At 38.3% G+C, this 20,653-nt stretch overlaps 1 protein-coding gene across 2 annotated transcripts in view; it reads left to right on the forward strand.

The window, feature by feature from the left end:
- Positions 1 to 20,653, forward strand: part of PTPRO (protein tyrosine phosphatase receptor type O) — a 271,904-nt gene that overhangs the window by 62,285 nt on the left and 188,966 nt on the right. The gene's annotated exons all lie outside the window — the stretch shown is intronic.

Here is a 20,653-nt window from a genome sequence, read left to right on the forward strand (position 1 = left end):
CTGGAGAGTCCTGCCGTTACCGAATGCCAAGAGAGTAATGAAACACCTAAAATGATAAGGTGCTAGTGTCTGAGCAGAATAGACCTTTAATTGGAAAAAGTTCATGCATTAATATTCAACATTAAGCAGTGATTAATAGATACACCATGTGGATTTTTTTTAGGAGGATAGATAACAGTGTGTCCAATTTTAATGTAAATCTAGTGACAATTTCAGCATGTTACTCTAAAATGCTCTATCTGATTAGTTTCAGAGGCATAAAAAGAAAATCTTTTCTAGTGAGCACATCCTCTGTGTTAACAGCAAAGCTCCTTAAAATAATTTTATTCTCTGAAATTGTTGCCATAGCTAGCTGGAAGATTTTCATGTTTAATAACCACATGAGATATATATATATATATATGTATATATATATTTGAATGAAATCTGCATAAGGTGTTCATTCTTTTCTCTATTCTAGAAAAAAAAAATCTACTCTTATTGACCTCTTTCCTTACTCTAACTGACTGACCAAGGAAAAAGGTTTTATTTTCTCTGCCTTTTTATCTATTTTGGTGGTATTTGTTTTTTCTCCAGGGAATTTTTTTTTTTTTTTTTTTTTTTTTTTTTTTTTTGAGACGGAGTCTCGCTGTCTCCCAGGTTGGAGTACAGTGGCGCGATCTCGGCTCACTGCAAGTTCCACCTCCCGGGTTCACGGCATTCTCCTGCCTCAGCCTCCCGAGTAGCTGGGACTACAGGCACCTGCCACCACACTCGGCTAATTTTTTTTTTTTTTTTTTTTTTTTTTTTGTATTTTTAGTAGAGACAGGGTTTCACCATGTTAGCCAGGATGGTCTCGATCTCCTGACCTCATGATCCACCCACCTTGGACTCACAAAATGCTGGGATTACAGGCGTGAGCCACTGCACCCGGCCTCTCCAGGGAATCTTTAAATAACCAGGTAATAGGAATTCTCAGAGTGGATAGTACAGTAATGTGAAAGTGAAGAATGACATCCAGGATAACTATTCTTTGTATTCAGGGGGCTCAGTCTATTAATAAAGAGATTTTGTCTAACCATGTTCCTCAAATATTGCTGTCAATAGAGTAAATTGCTGTTATCCATTTAATGTGAGAAACTCATTATTTCTCACAGCTTCATCTATCACCCAATCCCATCCTTTCACCTTAAATCTAGACTTCTAATGCCAAACGCCTTCTGGATAAAATTTGTGTTTAACTCTACATCTGAGGTTAAATTTTAATCTACCCAACCAATGTAGCTCTCCTTCCAACATTGCCTGTTTCTCATTAACACAATCAGTTAGTTACCCTGGCTCAAGAAATCGAGAGGAAAATTGGACTTATTTGCTTCTTCACTTCATGTTTCTAGAGTCTCCAAATGAGTTTCTTTGAAAAACTTTTTCAAGCCCTGTTTTAATCTAGATCCCACACAAAAGCAAAACAAGAGACCAAGTCTTATATAAAGTTAGTTTATTTGAGAACATAGTTATAGAGAACATGCATGAGAGGCAGCAGTTTTGACCAGAGAAGGAGAAAAAAAAATTCAAAAACATGCTATTGATGAGCTTCCCCAAGAACAAGCGTTGCTCAATCTCACAGGAATTTTCTGGGGAGCCTTACGAAATAAGTTTGAGAACTAATAGCTTAGGGGCAACAGGGGAAAGCATTTATCCATTGGTCCCCATCCCCATTACTTAAGGTTGGAATTTAAGTAATGCATTTCTGCTTGTGCATGAATAAAGGCCAAACGTGGTCCCATGGTGTATTAGTCCGTTTTCATACTACTGATAAAGACATGCCCGAGACTGGGTAGTTTATAAGGAAAAAGAGATTTAATAAACTCACGGTGCTGTGTGGCCGGGGAGGCCTCACAATCATGGTGGAATGTGAAAGGCACATCTCAAATGGCGGCAGACAAGAGAATACAGCTTGTGCAGGGAAAGTCCCCTTTATAAAACCATCAGATCTCATGAGACTTATTCACTATCACAAGAATAGCATGGGAAAAACGTGCCATCTCCCAGTGGGTCCCTCCCACAACACGAGAGAATGATGGGAGCTACAATTCAAGATGAGATTTGGGTGGGGACACAGCCAAACCATATCACATGGGTATCGCACACCATGGTGCCAGAGAAGTCTCATGGCAGAAGATAAGAAGTATATGGTCTAGGCCCAAAGTGAGATACTATAAGGCTGGACTGGGGCAAAGCTAATTGAAATATTTAATGGAACTAACTAGCACAGCAGTGGCTGGGTAAGAGATGGTCTGAGAGGATATGAAATGGCCAATATACCCTGTCTTAGTCTACTCAGGCTACTATAACAAAATACCATAGACTGAGTGACTTAAACAACAGCAATTTATTTCTCACAGGCATGAAGTCTGGGAAGTCCAAGGTCAAGTTGTCAGACCATTCAGTTCCTGGTGTAAGGGTCCTTTTGCTCGTTTTCAGACAGCTGTCTTCTTGCTGTATCCTCACATCGTGGGAGAAAATGAGAGCAAGCTCTCTAGTCTCTTCTTATGCGGACACTAATCCCATCAACGAAAACCCTACCCTCATGACCTTATCTAAAGTACCTTCTGAAGGCCCCACTTCCAATACCATTACATTAAGGTCTAGAGTTCAACATGGAATTTTGGGAGGATGTAAACATTCAGTCTATATCACAGCCCATCCCTTGCACCATTCAGATCCAAAATGTCTTTTATAAAGTTTAAGCAATCATAGAGTTCCCCTTCAAGATAATTTAAGTCACAATCTCTGAAAAGGCTTAGTACCAGTTATTATTGGAACAAATTCCAGTCTTCACTATTGCAGCCAATTTCAAGGTCATAATTCATATTTATAACCTTCCTTCTTTACTATTTATTGTATTAATTCCCTTCACCATTTGTAGCACTTTGGCTGGCCTAGGGTTCTTCGCTAGTTGGATCCAGACTTTTATACTTGAGAGATCTGAGCCCTTAGTTGAGTTGCATTTGTTATATTTGTCCACTCACGTTTTCCTTAGATCTGGAAACACGGATATTCACCCCTCATGAAGGAGTGTGATTCCACACACACTCCTTCATGTCCCCATTCCATATCACCAATCCTAGACTTCATAGAAATTAGGGTGAGTCCCTCCCTTAGAATAGTCATTACTCACTCACCTTGGCTACCGCAATGGCATGGGCAGCCCAAAGTGATGAAGTGGTAGCTGTAGTTTCAACTTAAAGTGAGACAGAGTAAAGGTTCCACTTTGTCTCCTGGTCAAAACAATCTCTTTCTAGAAACTAACGCCATGAATCCTGCAAAACCTGTTTGTGGGGATGGGGAGCACAGATTTCACAAGTGGGTCACTGGGAATGATAGTGAGATGAGCCAATTCTACTTTTGCCCCTTGGTTCTGGGACCCATGTATTTTAGCTACTGCAGACAGCACCATATAACAGCCATCGATTTAGTGCATGTACCACATCCAAAAGAACAGCAACCCAACCCATAGGGTATTATACTCAAGTTTTTGTCTTCACTGGGCCTCTAGTAATTCAATTATTCTGGTTCTAAGTGATGAGATATAGACAGACAAGTGGGCTGTGTGTTTATATGCCCATTCTTCAACCTTCTGTATCATAAAACTAGTCACCGAGACTGAGAAAATTTAGTGTAAGAAACTATACAAATATATATATCAGATATTGTATGAGCCCTAGGACAATAATGGTGTTAGCAGTGACCCCAGAGGAAGAAAAGGCAAATCTCTATCTATCAGAAGGTGTCAATTCATGAGAAGATTAACTTCTGCTCTTCCAGGGAAACTGAGTCTAATATAATCAACCTACCACCAACTGGCTATAGCCATATTCTTGAAGAATTGGTGTTACAATGAGGGCTTAGCATCATTTTGTGTGCCGGCTAGTTGGCAGTAGTTAGATAAGCTTTAAAGAAAGGGAGCCAAGGCCAGGCATGGTGGCTCACGCCTATAATCCCAGCATTTTGGAAGGCCAAGGCGGGTGGATCATTTGAGGTGAGGAGTTCAAGACCAGCCTGACCGATATGGTGAAACTCCAACTCTACCAAAAATATAAAAATTAGCCAGGCATAGTGGGTGCATGCTTGTAATCCCAGCTACTTGGGAGACTGAGGTGGGAGAATTGCTTGAACTTTCGAGGCAGAGGTTGCAGTGTGCTGAGATGGAGCCACTGCACTCCAGCTTGGGTGACAGAATAAGACCCTGTCTCAATAAATAAATAAATAAAAAAGAAGAAGAAGGAAAAAGAAGGGGAGCCCTGCTGTGGAACCTGCATAGATATCTCCCTATTATTGTAGTAACTCTGTTCATGGCCCCATCGTGCTAGCACTGGGGTTGTTAAAGGAAGAGGCTTGCTGATATCCACAGGACAAATCCTATGTACCTAGTTACTGAGTGCCTCTTCTGAGGTAGATGCTCTCTGATGGGCATTAAAATGAGACACATATGCACACTTTGTGGCCATTTCATAGATCCAATTGCATGTATCTTTCTATGACTTTTTTGTTTATTTCTCATTGTCTTTCTTTGGAGTCTTAACTAACTAGCCAAACCATTAACCTCCCAGAAGCCCAAAACTCAGATCACTTTTTCTTGCATGCAAAGTGAACTCCCTCTTGTTATCTTTGAAGATCTGCCTTCACCATGTTTTCTTAGAGCCATCCCTGGATGAACCTATAGTGTAATGATTATCCAGTAAAACTAACATGAAAAAGAATCACACCAACATATCTAGGAATCAAGCTCAAATTTCTGATTCCTTTGTCATTTAGTCACAGGGAAGCCAATGATGCCATAGCTATGAGTGGTGGGTAAGGGACTGGTACCTCACAGATACCTTAGGAGTTTTCCCACCGATTTGTATAATTTACTATGTCTTCTGGAACTTCTCAGGCCCAATATTGAATAGTACATTCATAATGGTTCATTGCTCTTCCTGCTCACCTTTATGACATAGTAGATTTGATAATATCCAGCTCAGTCCCATAGTCAATTTGTGTTCCAAGATTGTGCATGCAGCCTCTACCAGAATTCAGTGTCATATCAGGTCAGGAATTATCTTTCAAATGTTCCGTAATTCTCTGTTATAGGAGGAATGGCCTTGCTCTAGTACACTAGGACTTTTTTTGCTGAGAGTCTTCTGTTTAAGTTTGTCTTCTGCAACATATAGGCAACTTGTCAGGACAGCTAAAACCTAGCCAGTTCTTCCTAATCATGTCAAGTACCATTTATGTCACTGTCTTAGTCAGTTTTCTGTTGCTATGACTGAATACCTGGGACTGGGTAATATATGAAGAAAAGAAATCTATTTCTCACAATTTGGGAAGCTAGGAAGTCCAATATCAAGAGAGCCCATCTTGTGAAGGCCTTCTTGCTGGTGAAGGGGGACTCTGCAGAGCCCAGAGGCTATGCAGGGCATCGCATGGCAAGAGGGCTCAAGAAAGAGGGCCAATCTGGCTTTTTATAACGGAACCACTCTTGTGACAACCAACCAAATCTTGTGATAACCCAATGATCTATTAATTAATTAATACATTAAGCCATGAATGGACTAATCTATTCATAAGGCCAGAACCCTTATGGCCCAATCATCTCTTAAAAGTCCCACCTCCTGACACTGTTACACTGGAGATTATGTTTCAACATGAGTTTCAGAGGGCACAGACATTCAAACCGTAGCCAACATAGTGAGCCAACAGGATGTGTTCCAGAATATTAAAATGATGAAAGTCCTGATGACTATATAGTGACAGAGAGCAGGAGACTTAACATAGCTCTGAGATAAAGCAACAAATGTATATTATTCTTCACCTGTGTAAGTCATCTGCTTTTTAATTTCTCTTACTGAGAGGGACTGAGGGATCACATCCACCAAACCAGTAGTACGAAGCAGCAGTATACAAAGTGCCAGAGGCTGAGTTGATCCTTTCTTGAAAAGATACTACATTCAACTTGTAATTTGGATGATTGTTTAGTTACTTTTTAGAGTTCATTGTCATATGCCCTGATCCATTGGGTTTATTCATAAGCCAAACAATAATTAATTAGTGTTATGAGGGGACTAATAACTTCTGCAACTCTTAAAGTATTTCATAGTTGTGTTAACCTCTGAAATTCCTTTTGCCGTGAAGTACGATTTCTGATTACTATCTTTGCTGGAATGGAATAAGGTGGGGATGCAGATTAAGGAGATTTTACTTGGCCTTTCCAAATATAATGGCTGCTACTTCATAATCAGGTAGTCAATGTAAGGTTCTTCCATCTACAGAGTATATTTATCCAAATTATATATTTAGGTGCCTAGGGAAGTAACTACAGGGCTTGTCTATGTTCCTGTTCGATTTATTTGAGATAGACTTCAACCCAAACTCTGCTTATCAACGGAAGACACCACAGGAGTGGAAGAAAACACACCTAATAGAACAGAAGAGAACTCTGGTAACACTACTATTTTAAAAGGCGGCAAAGAAAAACACTCAGCAAAAGGGACAGAGGAAGAGAGATCAGAACAGAGAATGAATGAGAGCAATATGCAACAAACCTAGGAAGGAAAATATTTTTAAGGAGAAAGAAGTGGTCACCAATGTGAAATATCACTGAGTATCACAATGGGATAAAGAATGAAATGAGGCAAATAGTTGTGGAAAACGGGAAGACATTATTTTCCTTTGCTAGAGCAGTTGAAGCAGAAGAGCAGGAGCAGATGTAGGATCACAGCAGGGTGAGAAGTGTCTGGAAACTGAGGAAATGCAGGCAATTGAGTTTAAATATTTCAGTAAGTTGGCCCTTGGAAAGAGGAAGGGTGAAGGGATGATGACTTGAAGAGGAAGAAGAAACAGAGCAAGGTTTTTGTGGTTGCTCCTGCTGCTGTTGTTTAGGACTGGGATGGTATTAATATGTCTTAATGAGATCACAAACAGAAATCAAAATATAAGAGAGTTCACAGAGATTCTTCTTTATCCCCAAAGCCTCCATTCTTCTAATTCTAATATTAATGATAAAATAAAAATCTCTATAGCCTCCTTCTTGTATTAGAATCATTGATCTCTTATATTGGCTGTTTTTATGTCCTATATCTTAATTTTATTTTCTTATTGCTGGTGACTTAATGTAGTAAAATTTGCAAAACTACTAGACTACAGCATGAGAGAAGAAAGGAATAGTCACAATTACCTGGCCTAAATTGAAGCTGCTCAAATTTGAATTATTATTGCTTTTGAGGAGACAGCAACCTATTTCCGTTTACTGTTCCTTAATATATGACAGCACTGGACAATTAAAGATCACACACACACACACACAGATGATGGAAACTCTTGTATTGCAAAATGGGATATTCTGGTGTGCCAGAAAAGATTGATTAAGCAGTGAACCTCAGACATAGTGTATGGTGGTTTCCAAATAATCAGGCCTTTGGAATTATTGAGGTTATAAATGAAAGCAGGTGTCTAATTTCTGATGAATGCATTTACCACTGTGAACACAGATCACCAGTGTGCACATGCATACATCTGTGTGTGTAGTACACCATTTTTAGAAGATCCCATATTCTATAGAAGTTAATTTCCTTTCTTGCTTTTTATTCACAGAGTGACTCTGAATGTTCTCATAGAAATAAATCTGAATATATGTGATGTGTGTTGTGAAGATATGTGTGAATTTGTACAGAAATACATAGGTTCAGATATGTAAATGAACATATTTGGGCATATATATTTGTGTTTGCATGTGAAAATTAAGGTATAGTGACAGGTGCTGAACTCAATTGAATTGTACTTGTGTCTTTAAATATAATAAAACATTTTCTTTTAAATGTTGGAAAATAATTATTAAGTATGCATAATGAACTGATAATAACATAAATTTCTTAAGAAATACTATAGCTTTAAATGTTACTAAATTACAAAAAAAACTGGAGTTATTGGAAAAAAATTGCTCTAACTCAGCCCTCTTTTTATAGTAAAGAATTAACTATAAAATATGTGAATCCAAAATATTATTCTTACCTTGATGTGATATTAACGTATGTTTAGGAAAAATCAAAAGGGAATTCTTTATTGAACAAGGAATCTAGCAACAGCAATTCATAGAGCCAGGTCAGGTACCTACAGGCTCATTCTCTCTTAAGTTTTTCATCTAACATAGTCTTGCTCTTCAACACTGTATGGACTTTTATGATTCTATAGAGGAAGAAAATAAAATGGAAGTCAAGGAAGCATTTTTATTAGGCCATTTACTCCTCTTAATATAGTCTTTCCCTTTGAGCATTTACAATAAAAATGGACTTAATCTTTTGCCTCCCCATGGGAAGTCTAACAAAAGAAAATGGAATTGTAGAAAGACCACACATATCACAGACAAAGTATTTTTAGAAACTGCTCTCTCAGGAAGTGGCTAAGTTTTATGGCTGATATAATTAAGTCAATCTTAGGGAACTTCACCATTTTTTGACACCCAGAAGCTTAGCTTTAGCATGAGTTGGATTTTTTTTCTTTTCTTATAATGCATCACTAAATTGTAAGAACATTTGATAATTGTCCTCAATAGAAAGTTCCTATAATACATTGAAATCATATAATATTTTAGCCACTGGCATATCATAAAAATTTATAACCCAAAGACTACATTTATTTCTAATTATATTTGCTTTCCTTAGCCACCAAGATCTAAGTAACAGATAATATTTATATTTCTAACAACTGTGCTTTATTTATGCAAATGAAGAACAGAAATAAGCTTTCATTAAGAAACAACTATGTGCCTGTCACTGCGAAATATGCTTTCACATATATTGCTGACTCCTTGCAATAACCCTAAAAGATTAATATCATTAATCCATTTTATAGACAGTACAACCAAAAAGTTCGATTCAGATCCAGATCTTTCTCATTGAAAAGCCCCTGCTTTGGACTGACAGAGAGAATGAAGACTTACTTCAGTTTGATTGTCTTGAATGGGCTTCAGTTATTCACTGTACTCCAAGCCAGCCACACTTGCCTGAAACTGGATTTCACAGGTTCATTTTACCTTCAACTAAGTGAGAGTATGGACATCCACAACCCTCAGTGCTGGCCCTTGGAAGTCTCAATGTCCCACAAGGCATAGGGTTTGTGGCTTTGGTCCTGGTTCATGTATCCATCAACCAACCGTTACTGAGCACCTAGTATTTTAGGGACTAGGAAGAAAACAGAAAAAGTTTCAGCCTTTGTGGATCTTACATTCTATCCGTTCTATGTGGTTGGGTGTAGGGAGGTATAGCTAAATGCATAAATAAGTCTCTGAATACTCTTTGACCAATGTCACCAAAAGCATACCTGCTTAAGGACTTAAATCTTTTTAAGGTAGGCCTTATGGAAGTTGGGGATATGCATTATGATAGCAATGGATTACCATCTGCCTTGACCCCACCCCAGTTCGTAGTTACCCTGAATAATTTAAGAGTCAAAGGAATAAACCCCAAGTCAAAACCAGTATCCACAAAACAGGAGCATGAGGTGAGGCAAGGGTTAATTGTTGCTCCCAAGGCAGTGTTGCTCCCATCTTTAATGTGAAGATAAATATGAGAGCGAAAAGGAGAAATCTAAGGTGGTCCTGATGGGTCTGATTTAGGTGAATGGGAGCCACTTCAAATGCTAACAACGTCATTAGGAGCACATAAATAGGCTGCTCATTGTGTTGGTGAAAGCGGTTGTTCGCAGCAGCACAATATTGTTTAAATGTTCAGAAACAATCTCTTAATATAACTCCCCACCAATTTTTGGTTTGGTTTAGTGTTTTAAAATCATAGTTTTTTGGCACCCTGAAGTCAAGTCTTGTTCCCATGTGCATTTTTACTTTCTCTCGTTATGTTTCGTCTTTGACCCTCTGAGCACAGTGGAGAAAACGGACGTGTTCCAATTCCAGGGCTACTATTTATATGCTAGCTATAGCTATATTTTTTCCAAAAAAAAAAAAAACTCTCTGAATCTTGGCTTGTAGGAAGTTCATTTTTACTATAGGAACAATAATGCCTACCATAGAGCGTTTTGAGAATCCAATGAAACTTAACTTGCCTAAATGCGTAAGTAGGCATTTGGTAAATTTAGCTAAATCCCTGGAATATCTGTTCGGTTTTAACACTGTATGAATGTAATATTTTACAGAAACTCTTTTTTTTTTTAAATTTTGTGCCTGATTCAAGTAGATCTTCAATGAATACTTGTGAATTAAATATTTTCAACATAATGCACAGAATGAAAGTAACTATGTACAACTTGATAGTTGTCATATTTGTGGCATATCAAATCGTTGTACCACGAGTGTTTTAATTCAGAATAAAAACCCAGTTTTCTTAGTAGTTTTTCTCTTTAGAGTGAGGCTCAACACTAGAAGAGCTCTTTAAACATCAGAGCTGCTCCACAATGGAATGGATCGGATTGTTCAGGGGTAAACTCCACATTTCTGCAAATATTAACAAAAAGGCTGAATGGACACCTATCAAGAAGGTGGTCAGAGAAGATTTCCAAATTGGCCCCAAATGACTTCCAAGTTGTCCCCTCTCGATGATCTCATAATACTAAATATAAAGTGTTTCATTTAAATGCAAGTAAGAAAAAAGAAGCTTTGATTTCCTATTGCATATTTCACAGGGGTACTTTGAGCATTACTCCATTCCAAATTCCCTTTGTAGAAAATAATACTTACTAACAATAAAATTGCCCTGCCAAGGCACTATTCTGAGTTTTTGCATGTATTAACATACGTAGTTCTCACAAAAACGCTAAGAGGTATGTACTAGTGGTATTGCTCTGTCACACATAAGGAAAACGAGGCACAGAAAAGCTAAATAACTTGCCCCAGATAAAGTAAGAAAGAAAATGTTGGAGCTAGGAGTTGAATCCAGGCAGTCCAGCTCTGAAGCCCACTACTAGCATGCAGTACCAAGGGCCTCACATAATACAATCTTGTTTCTCATAAATCCAGACTTTGTCCCACTAATCTAGAAGCACTTTGAAGGCAGGGGCCATTTCTGTTTTCATTCACCACTGCACCTATAGTACTTGACATATAATAGTTAAATAATGAATAATTTTGTTTCATGTATAAAGATTATCACTTATTTTTCGTATCTTGTATCATGGAAAAACATATTGCTTAGCTTTCATACCAAGGTATTATTTACTATTTAGAGATAAGAAGTGGTTCAGAAATATTTGTTTGTACTATATTCAGAATCAAAAGACCTTTGGCTGGGCATGGTGGCTCTCACATGTAATCCCAGCACTTTGGGAGGCTGAGACAGGAGGATCACTTGTGGTCAGGGGTTCGAGACCAACCTGACCAACATGGCAAAACCTCATCTCTACTAAAAATACAAAAACCAGATGGGTGTGGTGGCATGTACCTGTAATCCCAGTTACTCAGGAGGCTGAGGCAGGAGAATCACTTGAACCCAGGAGGCGGAGGTTGCAGTGAGCCCAGATTGTACCACCGCACTCTAGCCTGAGTGACAGATTGAGACTCTGTCTCAAAAAAAAAAAAAAAGAATTGGCCAGGTTCAAGCAATTCTTCTGCCTCAGACTCCCAAGTAGCTGGGATTACAGACATGCACCACCATGCCCAGCTAATTTTGTATTTTTAGTAAACACAGGGTTTCACCATGCTGGCCATGGCTGGTCTCAAACTCCTGACCTCAGGTGATCCAACCACCTCGGCCTCCCAAAGTGCTGAGATTACAGGCATGAGCCACTGCACCAATGTGCCCCATTTTCTTAGGCTAAAGCCTGAAGTCCTATACAAGACCTACAAAACCCTTTATAATGAAACCCCAGCAGCCTCACCTGCTGCACCTTGTACCGCTGTGCCTGTTGTTCCCTGCCTTTAGTCTATCTCACCATCATTTCTTCTTCATACCTGTGTCATTCCCACGTCAGTGGCTCTGCATGCCATTCCATTGGCCTAGAACATACTTTCGTTTCCTCCACTGCCATCCTTACCTAGTTCATTCCTACTCCCCAAAAGCTACTCTCTGACAAAGACATAGTCTCCAACTCCTCCAACTGGGGCACCTTGCATCATGACAGGCTTTCATCATATTCTATACATTTCCGTTGTGCAAAGTACCAATATTTTAATTAGCTTATTCTGTTTCTTATTCATTTGTTCAACAGATACTTGTAGATGAGCACCTATTTTAGACTGGGTACCTTTCTAGTCCCAAAATATAGCCATGAACAAAATATACCAAAACTCCTACCTTCATGTATCTTCCATTCTAGTGAGTAATACTAAGTATCCTCACTAAAATATAAGTTACATATAGTCTGTGACTGTTTCTGTCTTGTTCACTGATGCATTCCCTAGCACCTAGCACAAATTGTTGTTTATGGTATATTTTAGCAAAAATAACTTGGGTAATGATACGGAACACAAAGAACCTTAATATTTTAGTGGCTTAAAGCAATGCAAGGTTTTTGATGGCTTTTTTTTTTTTTTTTTAAAGTCATTCTACATGCCCATCAGGTTGACTGGGAATGCTTCTTATCTTGCCACAGTCATTCAGAAACACGGGCCAGTGGTACAGACATTATCTCAAATGTTGCCAGTCACTATGACAGAAGAGAGAAAACTATTCTGAGATTTAACCAGTAGTTAAATGACTCCCCAGAGTTTTAGGCAGAAGTTAAATACTCCAGCTTAGACACGCGCAAGACACTTCCGCTTACGAATCACTGCTCAAAATTAGTCATCTCCCCATAGCCAACTATAAGTGACCAAAAGGAAAAGCCAAATTTTAATTGTCAGCTGTACTACTGGCTAACTCAGGTGGAAAACAATAAATATTTGAGGAAAAGATGACTGAATCACAATGAACAGTAGTTGTGATATAGATAAAAGCCCTACCTCTTTCTCTATGAAACATACCTGTTCATAGGATGTGCATAGCATGGATAGATTAGGCTAATGATAAAATGAGTTTGCATTCTTTCAGCTTACAAAATCTACTGATAGTTTGCTTAAACACAATTAAGAATGATAAATTTGCTATCCACAACATATGGAGTAGACATCCTATAGACAAATAACTGAGAATTCACTATATATTAAAAAATGTTTCTTCATATGAACTATACCATATTTCTTAGGTCAATTTCATTAGACTGGCTCACATGGCTGGTCTGGCTGAGACACAGTCTACAGAGTTGATTAAAAAGTAAGATTGATTGCACATCTTGTTCTTCTTGCTGACTATAATTTTGTATTTTGCCTGAACATTCAATTTTCTATGTTTAATTAAAAATTAATTAAAATTTGTTAGAGTATAAATTGCATCTCATCATTTCATTGAATCCTAACTATAGGTCATGGCTCTTAAACACAGAAATGGTCTAGCATTTTATTTCAATATGAAGCAGAAGAATTGTCAGGATTATTTTGGTGCCCAGATGGGGATTTGGTATTTGTTTAACTAAATTCTGCTTTAATTTAGGGCATGAAAGGAGGCTTTTGGACTTAATTTAGAAGGTTTAGCCAGAGTGACAAGAAAATCCAATAGGAGGCCAGGCACAGTGGCTCACGCCTGTAATCCCAGCACTTTGGGAGGCCGAGGCAGGCAGATCACGAGGTCAGGAGATCGAGACCATCTTGGCCAACATGGTGAAACCCCGTCTGTATTGAAAATACAAAAATTACCTGGGTGTGGTGGCGTGGGCCTGTAGTCCCAGCTACTCGGGAGATTGAGGCAGGAGAATCTCTTGAACCCAGGACGCAGAGGTTGCAGTGAGCAGAGATTATGCCACTGTACTCCAGCGTGGAGACAGAGCGAGACTCCATTTCAAAAAAAAAAGAAAGAAAGAAAGAAAGGAAAAGAAAACCCAATAGGAATTCCTCCTCAAGGTATATGATTTTTGTAAAATCCGTTTGTGTCTGCTTAGTGGAATCTTCAACCACAAAATTCTGATGATTATAAGCCCTTCTGAAGGAACAATCCACAATACTATGTCTTAGATCAGTGCTTCCTGTCTGTGGTCCATGGACATATACTCAGGAGCCTAAGTATTCTCTATGTAAATTGTTAAATGTTGTTTCTATTTGATACAATATATATTGTTCAAATTGTACATATTCTACATAATCAGGGTGACGAATATTGGCATTTGCTTTTATGCTTGTTATTTCACTGACACCAAGCAGTACTATACTACTTTAGTTATTCTAACCATTTAATATACAGAGAATGATAAGAGAATAGTGGATTCAAGTCAAGTATCATGTAAATGATAAGCTAAGTAAAGGATAGTTTTAAAATAAGAGGATTGGCCAGGCGCGGTGGCTCAAGCCTGTAATCCCAGCACTTTGGGAGGCCGAGACGGGCGGATCACGAGGTCAGGAGATCGAGACCATCCTGGCTAACACGGTGAAACCCCGTCTCTACTAAAAAAATACAAAAAACTAGCCGGGCGAGGTGGCGGGCGCCTGTAGTCCCAGCTACTCGGGAGGCTGAGGCAGGAGAATGGCGTGAACCCGGGAGGCGGAGCTTGCAGTGAGCAGAGATCCGGCCACTGCACTCCAGCCTGGGCGACAGAGCGAGACTCCGTCTCAAAAAAAAAAAAAAAAAAAAAAAAAAATAAGAGGATTAACGTCAACATAACTACATAAAACTAAAAAGAACCTGTACTGTCACAGTCAGTACTAAATACACTCACTAAAAGCAATGTAGAGTCAGCAAAGATCATCTGCCATGTTAAGGCAACGTTGACAATTTAAATCTTAAGTTTTTCAGTTTTATTTGATTGGTAAATTGTGTTATATTCTATATGCACCATAAACATTTGATTTCTTATTCATCTGAGAGTTTATATCTGATTTGACTTCACTAAGAAGAAAATTCAAATCCCTTACTATGATATATAAGTCCCTGAATGACATGGCCTCTTCCTACCGGCTTGTTGCCACCTTGGCACACTGTCCTTTGACCATCACGCTCTTGCTTCATCGGTATTTCTGGCAGTTCTTTTTGTACTGGAGTGTCTTCTGCCTGGACAACTCTTTGGACTCTTAATAAAAATACTTCTCGGCCGGGCGCAATAGCTCACGCCTGTAATTCCAGCACTTTGGGAGGCCGAGACGGGTGGATCACCTGAGGTCAGGAGTTCAAGACCAGCCTGGCCAACATGGCAAAACTCCGTCTCTAGTAAAAATACAAAAATTAGACTGGCTTGGTGGCAAGCACCTGTAATCCCAAATACTCTGGAGGCTGAGTCAGGAGAATCACTTGAACCCAGGAGGCAGTGGTTGCAATGAGCCAAGATCACGCTGCTGCACTCCAGCCTGGGCGACAGAGCAAGACTCCATCTCAAAAACATACAAACAAAAAATACTTCTTACTTCTTCAATTTTAGCTTAATTATCCCCTGTTTGGTGTGGCCCTACTTGACTTCCCTACTTAAAGGGAAGTCCATTTACTCCCCTACCATTACTTCTTAGCAGTGTCCCATGTTCATTTCCTTCATGGTACTTAGTTCAATTTATCATTTTTTATTTTGTTTACCTAATCATTGCTTGACTCCCCACTAATCACCAAACATAGAATAGGCACACACACACACACCAGAATGTGAAGTTCATGAGTACAGAGAGCCCATGGTATTATTATTATTTATTTTATACCCATTTCTTAAAAGAGTGTTTGGGGCCAGGCGCAGTGGCTCATGCCTGTAATCCCAACACTTTGGGAGGCTGAGGCGGATGGATCACGAGGTTAGGAGATCAAGATCATCCTGGCTAACACAGTGAAACCCCATCTCTACTAAAAATACAAAAAATTAGCTGAGCGTGGTGGCGGGCGCCTATAGTCCCAACTACTTGGGAGGCTGAGGCAGGAGAATGGTATGAACCCAGGAGGCAGAGCTTGCGGTGAGCCGATATTGTGCCACTGCACTCTGGCCTGGGTGACAGAGTGAGACTCTGTCTCAAAAAAAAAAAAAAAGTGATACATTAAGTAATATTTGACTAAATAACAAAATCCATCTCTCACTCATGTCCAGAAATATATTTCTTAAAGTCTTTGCTAATTTTTATGAGAAGAAAATGGCATGTTATTATTTTAATTTGCCTCTGTGATTACTCATGGCGTTGGACATTTAAATATGTTTATTGACTATACATAATTTGTCACAGAATTTCATATACTGTATGTTCTGTTGGGAAATTTTTTATTTATTTGTGTTATTTGTGTAATCAGAGGAATCATATTTTAATCGACTTGTGTAGGTAAAAAACGTCTCCACCTTGCTCTTTGGCTTTCAATATGTTATGATTTCTTTTGGTACCCAATGCTCTCCTTTTATGGCATGAAGCCTGTTCAGTGTTTTTCCAGTGGAAATTGTCAATCATATTTCATCAGTGAATAATCTGAGACTAAGAGAAAAAAACCTTACAAATTACTCATGTTTGGTTGGATCTATCTAACTCTAAAATCCATATTCTTTTCACTCTACGTGTCAACTGACTTCCATACAGTTAGAGAGGCACCTTACCTCAATATTTGCAGCAGATAGTTGTCTTAGTTTGAGCTGCTATTCCAAAAACACCATACACTGGGTGGCAGAATTTGATTTCTCACAGTTTTAGAGACTGGAAAGTCCAAGATCAAGGTGCTTGCCAATTTGGTTCCTAGTGAGGGTTGTCTTCCTGATTTGAAGATGGATGCCTCCTTGCTGTGTTTCACATGTGGAGAGAGAGATCATCTCTCTCATGTCTCTTCTTATAAAGGTACTAATCCCATTCATGAGAGTTTAGCCTTCATTTCCTAATTACTTTCAAAAGCCCCACCTCCAAATATCATCACATTGGGGATTAAGGCTTCAACATATGAATTTGGGGCAACATAAACATTTAGTCCATAGCAGATAGTTAAGTAAATCTATATTAAATCTGTATTTCTATGCATATGTTTAAGGGAGGAAATCAGTTTCATTGCTTTATTGTCATAGTCACATGAATATGTCATGAATATCATCTAACAAAAGGGATCCAGGGACCCTGAATTTTAGGAAGCCTATCTTGATGGTTTCTAATGGAAATTGCCTATTTGCCTGCATTAAGATTGTGCCAGCCAACTGAAACTTTATGTTTCTGAGCTTTGGACCAACCTTTTATCATTTCAGTGTGGTGACAGTGTATCTCATATTAATCAGAAATTCTAATTGATCAGAAACTCTAATTGATATGAGTTCTAATCAGAACTCACAGTTCCATATGCCTTTGGTTAATACAAATGGGAAAAGGCATTATTTCCTAGTTACCTATTAGGTAGACAAAAATGTTTCCTAACGTAGAATCCATGAGGGGAGAAGATAACAATATTACTCTTTGCAAAACAGTTTTAAGTCATTATCTAGGACCATCTTTATTCCCATCTGACTGTACAGAGTATTGACTGTTAAGACGATGCAGGACTTTAAAATGACTTTCTCATATTTAATTTATTAGAAGTCAGTTAATTGTTATATCCTGAACCACAAGCTTATTTAATACTAGAAGATGAGTTAATAATAAACTGCTCCATTTCATCAAGAGTGGTGGACCTATACCGTTACCAATGAAGCAGAACCAAGGGAGGAAGACATGAGGTACAGTGACAAAGAAGTGGGAGAGAATTGCAATATAATATGTTCAATTGTGAAATCAAGTGCACATTTAAATATTTTTGTGTTATTGCCAAAGGAAATGTTATTTTTGATTAAGTTATTAAAGTCATTAAATTTGATTTTTTATTCTCTAACTAAACTATTTTATTTTAATCTGTGGTTTGGTCAAGTTGTCTTTGGCCTACCATCCCACAAGAAATCAGTGACAATGTTGGGACCAGAATTCAGGGGTCACCAGAGTCCATTGTAGTATTCTTGTAAGCATACTCCGCTACTTCTAACTCAGAGGATGATTTGATTTGTAATTACCACAATTACATGTGCAATCTATCTTCTGCTAGCACTTCTGTGTATGCGGCCATTGCACATGGATACTGTTAAAATAAATTGAATAACACATGTAGGGATACATGCAGAGATAAATGATTTCTGTAAGCCCAGAAAAGATACAAAGAGCCATGAAACTTTAAATGAAATTCGTGTTTCTGGAGCAGCCAAATCAATCATGATCCCCAGCAAGAACATGCTTTGATCAGCACCCATTTTTCTTACAGTCTTACATACAATGGTCACCTTGAAATACTGTCATTTAAAAAAATTAATTTCCATAGTGATTTTTAACCTTGTTTTGGTGTTATAGCCCCTTTATTTGTTCAATTTCTGATTAGGCTATATTATATGCATTTATTTCTCTAACGGACCTCCTTAGTTGAACAGGCAATAATGCCATAATATGAGATTAAATACAACTATGACTGCCTTCTCAATGGCTTGAAATATACTCACAGTAAAAAAATAAATGCTATAAATGCAAAGTGCCCTGGTAGAATTGTGCTTAGAGAGGGGGACAGCACAAAATGTCAGATAAATGATGAGGCTCAAAAAGGATCTTTATAACATTTTGTTAACTTTCTGTCAGTTTTCATTTTACATAACAAGATAGACTAAAAAACAATAATATGAGAACAATTTTGCATCAATATGAAGAGAAATAGAAAAACATTTTGTTTTTCCAGAATGTTTTATCTCGTCACTAAAGTAGCATAGACTTAGCGATTAAATAGCATAAAGCTGATGAAATTAAGAGCTAAAACAAAGACATGGAACTAGCCCATGGTTTGGTACATAAAGTGTGTTTCTGCCAGTTGTTCTTTGCACTATTTAATTCAGTCACAATCTCAGTGATTTCCCCGAGCTTTTGGATCACAGAAATGAGAATGCTGCTATTTCTCCACGGCAGGGCTGTGGACCCCTCATTGTTTACCTGAAGATAAGCTTCATCTCTCAGTTAATGGCAAAATTATATTCTGGCCTCCAATCTAGTGCTTTTGTTAACTCAGCATTATTTAGAAAAATCTAAGGACAAGAGTCAGTCTGGACCCTGGTGTGGCTTCTATGTGAAATTCAGTTTATTTGAAGGCTCATTGAAATTCATTTTGTACATAAACAAAAAACTACCAGGTTTTTTCCCCCAAATTCATTTGATCACCAGATCTGAAAGTATTGAATACATCCCTAAAACCTAGTGCAGTGTCTAATCCTGAAGACACTTCAAAATATTAGCCTTGGGGCAATTCTGGGTTCTGTGAGAGAAACAGAAAAATCAGATGATGCATTTCTTCCTTCAGGTACTTTAGCATCTACTTGGAGTGCCAAAGCAGAACAACTAGAGAATAAAAGCTATGTGTGTATTGTGTAACCAGCTTATGTACTATAACCCACAGCCAAAATCCAACCTGCAATTACAGCTAGGGTTTCTAACTTTTCTCTTAAAAGCATGTCTACTCCTCTTCTTCTGATTATGAAAATTGAACAACATAAAAATTTTAAAAAGAAGGGGAAAATGAAAACCAGAAAGGAAAAGCATACAGATGACTATTTCTTCAAATTTTTCTCTGATCTTTGTGTGAGAGACTTGAAACGAATTGTTTATTTATCAAGCTCATTCACTTTACCTTCCTAGCAATTTCAGAGTTGACTGCTCCTACAAGATGAGGAAATTAAATGATGAGAGAGAAGTAGGCACTGATGGGATGGGATGAAGGATTTGATGATAAGGACTGATTTGATCTCCTTAAAATCCTAGACTCTAGATGATAAGGACTGATTTGATCTCCTTAAAATCCTAGACTCTAGCCCAGGATTATTGTCTTAAGTATCCTCTTCTGTTATCATCCAATTCAGTCTCTAGGATTGAGATACTATTGTTCTAAGAAACAATGTATATTTTCTATCTACTATATGAATCTTTCCCTCCTTTGGATATGCCTGGATGCTTCTCTGTGTGGGTGGGTGATTTTTTAAAATGTTAGTTATTATTGGTCTCTACTAGAATCACCTGCTCTTTTTTTTTATTATTATGCCACATTGGAAAAAGAAAGATAAATTCAGTCATTTTCCCTTTATACTCTATGGAAGGCTGCATTATCAAGTATCTCTCCCCAAATAAGATCAATCATATCCTGTTTTGATAAAATGGCCATAGTGTTACTTCACCTTCTTTCTTTATGTCATGTTGAGGAAGTTTTTTAACTTCGAGGGAAGTCAAAGTTTTTGTTGTTGTTGTTGTTTGAGACAGAGTCTCACTTTGTCACCCAGGCTGGAGTGCAGTGGCATGATCTCCCTCACTGCAAACTTCACCTCCTAGGTTCAAGTCATCCTTCTGTTTCCGCCTCCTGAGTAGCTGGAACTACAGGCGCCCACCACCACGCTTGGCTAATTTTTGTATTTTTAGTAGAGACGGGGTTTCACCATGTTGGCCAGGCTGGTCTTGAACTCCTGACCTCAAGTGATCCCCCTGCCTTACCCTCCCAAAGTGCTGGGATTACAGGCGTGAGCCACTGTGCGCAGCCAGAAGTCAAAGTTTCTGTGTCAGTGTTTTCACAAACATTATCTCTGAGGTGTGGAGATGTGTCTTATTTTCCATTTTAAAAGTGATATATAACACTGTTAGCTCCTCTTAGCCTCGGTATTTTTACCTGTAAAATGTCAATACTAACAT

The sequence above is a fragment of the Chlorocebus sabaeus genome, chromosome 11 (assembly GCF_047675955.1).
Source record: "Chlorocebus sabaeus isolate Y175 chromosome 11, mChlSab1.0.hap1, whole genome shotgun sequence".
Lineage (NCBI taxonomy): Eukaryota > Metazoa > Chordata > Mammalia > Primates > Cercopithecidae > Chlorocebus > Chlorocebus sabaeus.